General features: G+C 32.9%; 1 pseudogene; it reads right to left on the bottom strand.

Annotated features, from left to right (window-relative positions):
* Positions 1–2,089: 2,089 nt before the first annotated feature.
* The window catches only part of LOC105511443, a 19,684-nt pseudogene continuing 11,911 nt past the window's right edge, over positions 2,090–9,862 (bottom strand).

The raw sequence follows: 9,862 nt of genomic DNA on the forward strand, positions 1-9,862 counted from the left end.
TGAGACCAGCCAGGCCAACATGGTGAAACCCTGTCTCTAGTAAAAATACAAAAATTAGCTGGGCGTGGTGGCACATACCTGCAGTCCCAACTACTCGGTAGGCTGAGACAGGAGAATCGCTTGAACCTGGGAGGTGGAGGTTGCAGTGAGCCAACATTGTGCCACTGCACTCCAGCCTGGACAACAGAGTGAGACTCAGTCTAAAAAAAAAAAAAAAAAAAAAAAAAAAAAAAAAAAAAAAAAAAAATAGGCATACCATTAGAATCTTGCTATATTTTTAGAACACATAAGAGTTCCAATGAACAGTAGTCTGTTGAGCCACAAAGACAGAGAATCATGACCCTTTACCTAATTCCCAGAAATGATTCCATCAGACCCAGATCCCTCCAGTGAAGGAGACTATGTTCCTTCAAGGATAAATACTGCTATAATAACCACAAATGAGGTACATGAATCTTCTTTCAAGCCTTTACCAAAGGGTTCTAGTACTACTTACTTGGTTTAAATAGCTGTGAAAAAATGTCCCAGACTTTCAGGAACTACTTGATGCTGGCTCTGAGGAAATACTATTTCCCGAGGAATACCAATTACCACTGCTTCCCCCTATCAGAGAAAGGGCTCCTGAGACTCAAGAAACAAATTAGATCCTGTCCAGTTTGCCCCAAAATAGGTCAAACAGTTCCTGGAACCCATATGGTTGTCATTCTCCTGGTTCTTGAATGTTTATTTGGCAATGATATTCTTAACAATTGATAGAACTCCAATTTCTGATAATTCAGAGAAGACATTCTCTTTCTTTTAAATGCCAGCCTCAAAAGTATTTAGAGAATATCTTCATATTTTTCCTTAGACTTTGATGCTTTAGAGTTTCTGACATCACATTCTTTCCTGAGTATTCACCTTGGGCCTTTTCCTCTGGGTGAACTTGACCTGGTCAACTTGCTTGTTGAAATGGTGCCCAGAATAGCATGGATTATTTTAGAAATGATATGAAAAGGGAATATGCTTGGGGATTATTAGTTCCTGGGAAAGAAGCATTATTAATGTAGCTAACATGGAAGTTTGTGTTTAAAGATATATCACATTACTCATTTTCAACTTATGAACAACTAAAGGTACAAAGATTTTTCACTTCATTTATTAACAAGACAGAGTTTTCCTATCCCATGCTTATAAAATTGATTTTTTAAACATTTTTTAGGATAAAAAGTAGCATATGTTCACTAAATGAAAGTTGAAAATGTGAGAAAATGAAAAAAAACCCATCATCCATAATAATAGGTGTATTTTCTCAGCAATGTTTGCTCTCCATGATTTAAAAAATACAAGCATGATTATAAAATTGACCAAAGTAATTCTAAAATTATTTTTTCTGATAGAAGTAATATACAATATTACTAATAGTAGAAAAAAATTGAATACGGGAAAGTATAAAGAAGATAATTTTTACCACAAATGATACTGAGTGTTTCTGCCTGTGTTTATTTGCCATCTGCATATCTTCTTTGGTGCAATGTCTACTAAAATATTTGACCATCTTAAAAATAAAATCGTTCATTTTATGATTGAGTGTTGTTGTTGTTACATAGCCAAGTAAGATTCACTAAATCTTTCATTTGGCATGGCAAAGGTAACTCTACTGTTTACATGGAAAATTGCTCTAACAACCAGCAGAGAAGGTCTCAGAAAAGTCCCCTTTCCATGGGCACAACAGTGCTCCTCTACCTTGTTTTCTACCCAATCTCAACTTTTCTTTAAAAGAAAATCAGAGCTTATCGACAGATGTATGTGTAAATAGAAATCACTTTCTGAAGTACTAATTGAAAATTTAGAACTATACCCTTAGAATTTTGTGAAGACAATAGAGTGAATGAGAACGACATTGCTCTTATTACCTAAAATATAGCCAGTTTTACTTCCTAAAACTTATCGATTGACATATAGAAGGTCAGGCAATAACTCTAGAGCTTTATAATAGAACATTATTAGCATTTATAAAAGATATTTCTTTAATTATATTATCACTTGACAATGACCATACAGTGGATAAGAGAGTAATTTGAAAATGTCCTTATAGTAACTTCTCTGCCTATAAGGAGATATTAGTAAATATGAACAGCAGCCTGCCCCACAGCAAATGGTTGTTTAGCCCAAATATCTGAGCAGCAAACCGAGCTGATCTTTCTGGATAAAGGGTGGTTGAGCAGCTGAGACCACTGGGTAGTCGAAGAGAAGACCACACATCCTGAGCTCCCCTGTCTGCATGAGCAGAGGGCAGCTGATAAGTGGACATGCAGTGTTCCCAGACATCACTGGTCCCAAACCATTTCTTCTGCCTGCCACTGCCACAAATACAGTGGGAATGCCATCCTCTTCACACTCAGCTTTAATCCTCAGAGTTTTACCTGGTCCTTCATGCACAGATGTAACTTGAAGTTCACATGGAATGCCAAGATTTCCACAGGACTTCTTGATTTTTTCACAGTGGCCAAGATCAGAAGTATAGCCTACCAATACTGCCATCCTGCGTGGACTTTCTAATTTCAAAGGCAACTCTTCTCTCTCTGAAACCCACTCTAAGTTTTTCCTTACCATCTTGAGCCCTTCAGGAGTTACTTCTTTGAGGTTCTGATGAGGCTGTTTGTCTTTTCTGTTGGCTTCAATCTACTGCTGGCCAGAATCTCCAGGAATCATTATCAATATCATCAGCAAGAACAATTTCTTTGGGGGTTATATCAACACCAGATTTGATCATCCTGTCAACCAGTATACAGTTCTGGAGCAACCAAGATTTCTCCAGTATTTTTTTTAAAAAAAGCCTGTGTAATATGACATGATAACCACTTCAGTTTGGCCTATGAGAAGTCTGCCAAAGCAAAATTTTGGAGCAATTAGCTGTTCCTTAGATAACTGTGGGTCGTTACTGGCATCATCCTTGAAAAACATCTCCCCTTTAGGTGGGCAAAACTTATATCCTGCCTTGTCATCAGGATTTCTTTTGAGAAAAGAATCAGTTGCTATTCTTCTGCAAACCCATTCAGTTGGAATCATTTCACACTCGGGAGCAGCAAAAGCTGTCTGTCTCCCCACATATTCTGGTGAAAGCAGTTTTGACACTTGCCTCCTGTAACAACTGAAAAATACAACTGGTAATTTTATTTGAGATTCCAGCTTTTACTTCCAAGTGATTCTTTCTAACTGCATTTCCTGCTGTTATCTGGTCCTTGGACTGTGGGAGGATTTTTTTTCTGGACTATCTAATAATTCATGGACTTTGTTTTACCCTCATTCATTTTTCTTTAATTTTTTTATTTTTTTTATTTTTTATTATCAATACTTAGTGCCTCAGCTGTTGACAATATCCTGAGCGGGCTGAGGGTTGTGACCCCACTGGGAAGAGAGGCAGAAATCTCGGATACAGGTTTTTCATCAGAAATGCTGTTTGCAAATATTTTCTCCCAGTGTATAGCTTGTCTTCTAAGGTTCTGAACAGTGTCTTACAAAGAGCAGAAGTTCTTAACTTTGATGAATCACTATCAATTTTATCTTCATGACTGAGATTAGATTTCATATCTAATAAGTCTTTGTTTAATCCAAGGTATCAATTTGTGGTCTTATGATTTCTTCTGAATTTTTATTTTTTTACACTTCAGTTTATGATTCATTTTGATTTAATTTTTACATATGGTATGAGGTATGGGTCAAGATTTAAAAAGTTTTGCAAATGGATGTTCAAGTTTTTCAGATCATTTGTTGAAAAAATTCTCTTTTCTGCACTGAGTTTTCTTTGTACCTTTATCAAATATTAATTGATAATTTATATGTGAGTCTTTATCTGGAGTTTGTTTTGTTACAGTGATTTATGTGTCTGTCCTTTCACCAATACTACATTGTTTTGATTAATGTAGCTTTATACTTTAATCTTGATGTATACATCTTGATTAATGTGTCTTGAAATAATTAAGTCCTCAGGCTTTGTTCTTTTTAAAATTATACCAGGTCTTGTACTTCCTTTGATTTTTTTTCCATATAAATTTTAGAATTAGCTTGTTGATTTCTCCAAAAAGAATATTGCTGGGATTTTCTACTAAGGTTGCATGGAATCTATGGAAGGTTAATTTATGATTTACATTAATAAATTAACATAACAATGTTGAGACTTGCAAATCGTGAATAAGGAACATCTCATATTTGTTTAGATCTTTGATTTATTTCATTGGCATTTTGAAGTTTTCAATATGCAGATCATAACACCTGTATAAACATACTTTGTTAAATTTTTACCAAAGTATTTCTTATTTTTGTTATCATTACAATAGCACTGCTTGAAAATTTTCAGGTTCTATTGGTAGTATATAGAATGTAGACAGAAACATGATTTTGTGTATTAAATTTACATTGGCCTTCTAACTATTGACCTTGCTAAATTTGCTTATTAGTTCTAATACCTTTCTTGTAGATTCTTAATAATTTTCTAAATATATAATCATGTCATCTGCAAAGAGAAACATTTCTACTTCTTCCATTCCAGTCTGTCTGTCTTTTTATTTTTTTTTTAATTTCTTCTCTTATTGCACTTAGAATTTTCAGTGTGTCTAAAAAGAGTAGTAAGAATGGACTTCTCATCCTTATTCCTGATCTTAGGGGCAAAGCATTTGGTCTTTTGGCATTAACTCTGATGTTTACTCAGCAATGTTAAATTGCTGAGGATTTTCATTATGGTTGGATTTCAAATTTTGTCCAATGATTTTCTGCATCTCTTGAGATGAGCAATGTTTTTCTTCTTTTGTCTGCTGATGTGATGAACTAATTTAATTAACTTTTGAATGCTTAACTATCGTTTCATGATGAAATAAACCTCACTTGGTAATGACATGTTATCTTTTTATGTATTGTTGGATTGCAATTGCTAGCATTCTATTGAATATTTTCGTATCTATGCTGTGGGGGATATTTGGTCTGTAATTTTCTTGTAATGTCTTTGTTTTTAATATCACATAATGCTGAGTTTATAAAATGAGCTGGGTGTTATTCCCTCCCCTTTTATTTTATGGAAAAAAATTGTGTATAATTATATTACATTTTTCTGAAATGTTAGGAAAAACTTGTTAGTACAGCCATCTGGACTTGAAGATTTTTCTTTGAGAATTTTAAATCACAAATTCAATTTCTTTAATGTATAGTAGATTATTCAAGATAGCTATTTCTTCTTCAGTGAGTTTTGCTGCTGAGTCATGTATGACACATGTATGATTTATTTTTATGTTTATAAGTAACTAAGATCTGAAAAAATTTTCCATCCTTCATTTCTAAAATTGATAATTTGTGTCTTCTCTCTTTTTATCTTGGCCAATATGGCTAGTCACTATTAATTTATGGACTTTTTTCAAGGGAGCAACTCTTCGGTCATTGATTCTCTCTTTGCTTCTCTTTTATTGTTTTTCCAATTCATTGTTTTCTTCTGTTATTTTTATTTCCTGGAAATTCTGGGTGGATTCCTGAGGATCAACATTGTAGGCCACTGTTTTTTTTAAAAAAACACTGTGACCTATAATAACAAATACTTTTTATATCATATTTCATTATGTGCTCAAAAAGCCCATTTACATACGATTAAAACAAACTTTCACAAAACAACACTCAGCCTTATTACATGCAATAAAGTTTTTTTTTTTTCAATTCAATTATATTCTGTTCCAGCCTGGATGAATTCTCTTTTGTTAACAAAAGGCTGTTCACAACCTGTTAAACTATCTTCACAGACTAGTAATGGTTAGTGACCTGTGGTTTGAAAAGCATTGCTGAATATAATTCTGATAACAAGTCATGTGTATAACACTTGTGAGACTCTCTACTATTTCTTTTTTCCTTTCATTGATACATAGTGTTTTGCACATTTATGGCGGTACATGTGAGCATTTTAAATGTGCATCAAACGTGTAAGATCAACTCAGGGTATTTGGGGTATCCATCATACTGAGTATTTGTCATTTCTATGTGTTGGTAACATTTCAAGTTCTTTCTTCTAGCTACTTTGAAATATACAATATATTGTTGTTAACTATAGTCACCCCAGTCTGCTATTGAAAATTAGAACTTATTTCCTCTATCTAACTGTAAGTTTGTGCTTCTTCATGAACGTCTTTTCATTTCTCTCCCCGCCTACCCTCACACCCTCCCAAACTCTGGTATTGGAGAGCAAGGTTTTTAGCTCCTGCACATGAGTGAGAACATGTGGTATTTTGTCTTTCTGTGCCTGGACTATTTCACTTAACATAATGACCTTTATTTCCATCCATATTGCTGCAGATGACATGATTTCATTCTTTCTTATGAACGAATAGTATTTCATTGTGTATCTATACCACATTTTCTTTATCCATTCATCCATTGATGAACACTTACATTGAGTCCATACCTTTGGTATTGTTAAGTATTCCCTTTTCTATACATCCTTGCCAGCATCTGTTTCCTTTTTTTTTTTTTTTGTCTTTATAGGAATAACCATTCTAATTAGGGTGAGATAATATCTCATCATGGTTTTGATATGCATTTCTCTGATGATTAGAGATGTTGAGCATTTTTAAAAATATGCTTGTTGGCTATTTGTGTGTCTTCCTTTGAAAACTGTCTATTCATGTCATTTGCCCACTTTTTAATTGAATCTTTTTTTGTTGTTGTTGAATTGTTTGTGTTCCTTGCATATTCTAGATATTAGTCCCTTGTTGGATGAATAGTTTGCAACTATTTCCTCCCATTCAACAGTTCGTCTCTTCACTTTGTTAATTGCTTCTTTCACTGTGCAAAAACTTTTTAGTTTACTATAGTGCCATTTGTCTATTTTTGTTTTAGTTGTCTCTGCTTTTGAGGTCTCAGCCATAAAATATTTGCCTAAACCAGTATCCTGGAGTGTTTTCCCTTTGTTTTCTTCTAGTGGTTTTATAGTTTCAAGTCTTACTTTTAAGTCTTTGATCCACTTTGAACTGATTTTTATATAAGGTGGAAGATAGGGGTCCAGTTGCATTCTTCTGTATGTGAATATCCCATTTTTTCAGCACTATTTATTGAAGAAGGTATCCTTTCCTCAGTGTATGTTCTGGTCACCTTTGTTGAAAGTCTGTTGGCTGCAAATATGTAGATTTATTTTTGGGTTTTCTATTCTGTTCCATTGGTTTTTGTGTCTATTTCTATATCAATACCATGCTTTTTGGTTACTATAACCTTGTAATATATTTTGAAGTCAGGTAGTGTGATGACTCCTGCTTTGTACTTTTTGCTCAGGATTGTTTTGGTTATACTGGCTCTTTTTTCTATTCCATATGAATTTTAGAATTTTGTCTTCTATTTCTATAAAAAATGATGTTGGTATTTTGATAAGGGTTTCATTGAATCTGGATATTTCTTTGGTCATTATAACAATATTGATTCTTCTGATCCATGAGCATGGGATGTCTATCTATTTGTTTATGTCTTCTTTAATTCATTTTATCAGTGTCTTATGGTTTTTATTGTAGAGATCTTTTATCCCCTTGGTTAAATTTACTCCTAGATATTTTATTTAATTTTTTTGTAGCAATTGTAAATGGGATTGTCTTCTTGATTTTTCTTTTGACTGTTTTATTATTGGTGTATAGAAATGCTGCTGATTTTTGTATGTTAATTTTGTATCTTGCAACTTTATTGAATTTGCTTATTAGTTTTAGGGGTTTTTGGTGGAATCTTTTTTTTTTTTCTAAATATAAGATTATTTCATATACAAAGAGAGACAATTTGACTCCCTCTTTTCCAATTTGAATGCCTTTTATTTTTTACTCTTGTCTGATTGCTCTGGCTAGGGGAAATAGTATTTTTAGTGGTATTTTAAGCATTATGTTGAATAGGAGTAGTGAAAGTGAGCAACTTTGTCTTGTTCTAGTTCTTAGAGAAAAGGTTTTCAACTTTTCCCCATTCATTATGATGTTGGCTGTGGGTTTGTCATATACAGCCATTATTATTTTGAGGTATGGCGCCTCTATGCCTAGTTTGTTGAGAGTTTTTATAATGAAATGATGTTGAATTTTATTAAATCCCTTTTCTGAATCTGTTGAAATGATCATGTAGTTTTTGCCCTTCATTCTGTTTTGCCCTTCATGTGATGTGAAACATTTATTGATTTGTATATGTTAAACCATCCTTGTATCTCTGGGATGAAACTTGCTTGCTCATGGAGTATTATCTTTTTGACATTCTGTTAAATTCATTTTGCTAGTATTTTGTGGAGAATTTATGTGTATATGTTCATTAGGGGTATTGGTCTGTAGTTTTCTTTTTGTGTGTGTGTTCTTGTTTGGTTTGGTATCAGGGCAATGCTGACCTCCTAGAGTAAATTAGGGAGAATTCCCTATTCTTCGATTTTTTGGAATAGTTTGAAGAGGATTGATATTAGTTCTTTATATGTTTGTTAGAATTTGAAAGTGAGTCTATCTGGTCCTGGGCTTTTCTTTGTTGGGAGACTTTTTATTCCTAATTTAATCTCACTACTCATTATTAGTTTGTTCAAGTTTTCTATGTTTTCCTGATTCAGTCTTGGTAGTTTGTATGTTTCCAGGAGTTTATCCATTTTATCTAGGCTTTCCAGTTTGTTAGTGTATAGTTATTCATAATAATCTCTGATGATCTTTATGTTTCTTTGGTATCAGTTGTAATGTCTCCTTTTTTATTTCTGATTTTGTTATTTGGTCCTCTCTTATTTTCTTGGTTAGTCTAGTTACAGGTTTGACAGTTTTGTTTATCTTTCTGAAGCAGTAACTTTTTGCCTTAATGATCCTTTTCTTTTAGTCTCTATTTTATTGAGTTCTCATCTTATCTTTATTGCTTCTTTTCTTCTGCTAATTTTGGGTTTAGTCTGTTCTTCCTTTTCTATAATAATTCTTTGAGATGCATTGTTTATTTTAAAACTTTCTACTTCTTTTGATGCAGATGTTTATTGGTGTAAACTTCCCTCTTAGTACTGCGTTAGTTGTATTCCACAGATTTTGGCATCTTGTGTTTCAATTTTTATTTGTTTCAATAAATGTTTTTATTTCCATTTTAAATTCTTCAGTCAGGACCATGTTGTTTTATTTTTATGTATTTGTATAGCTTCCAAGTTGTTCTTTGTATTAATTTTTGGTTTTATTCCACTGTTGTATGGGAAAATACTTAATATAATTTCAAGTTTTAAGAATTTTTTGAGACTTCTTTTGTGGCTGAAAATATGATCTATCCTGAAAAATGTTCCACAGGCTGAGTAGAAAAAAATGTGTATTCTGCAGTTGTTGAATAAAATGTTCTGTAGGTGTCTGTTGGGTCCATTTGATCTATAGTCCGTTAAATTCAATATTTTTTAGTTGATTTTACATCTAGATGATCTGTCTAATGCTTAGAGTGGGGTGTTGAAGTTCCTCACTATTATTGTATTGGAATTTATCTTTCTCTTTAGATCTAGTAATATTTGCTTTATAAATCTGGGTACCACAGTGCTAGGTGCATAGGTATTTACAATTATTATATCCTCTTGATGAATCGATCCCTTTATCATTATATAATGACCTTCTTTGCCTTTTCTTACTATTTTTGACTTAAAGTCTCTTTTATCGGATATAAATAAATCAACTTCTGCTCACATTTGGTTTTTGTTTGCATGGTATATCTTTTTCAATCCTTTTTCTTTCAGTCTATGTGTGTCTTTACAAGTAAAATGTGTTTCTTCTAGGCAGCACATAGTTGGATCATATATACTTCTTTTAATCAATTAAGTCAGTCTATATCTTTTAAGTGGAGAATTTAATCAATTTACATTTAAGGTTATTATTGATATGTGAAGTTGTTTTTTTTTTTTTTT

Source organism: Colobus angolensis, unplaced genomic scaffold, assembly GCF_000951035.1.
Source record: "Colobus angolensis palliatus isolate OR3802 unplaced genomic scaffold, Cang.pa_1.0 Scaffold2, whole genome shotgun sequence".
NCBI classification, from domain to species: Eukaryota; Metazoa; Chordata; class Mammalia; order Primates; family Cercopithecidae; genus Colobus; species Colobus angolensis.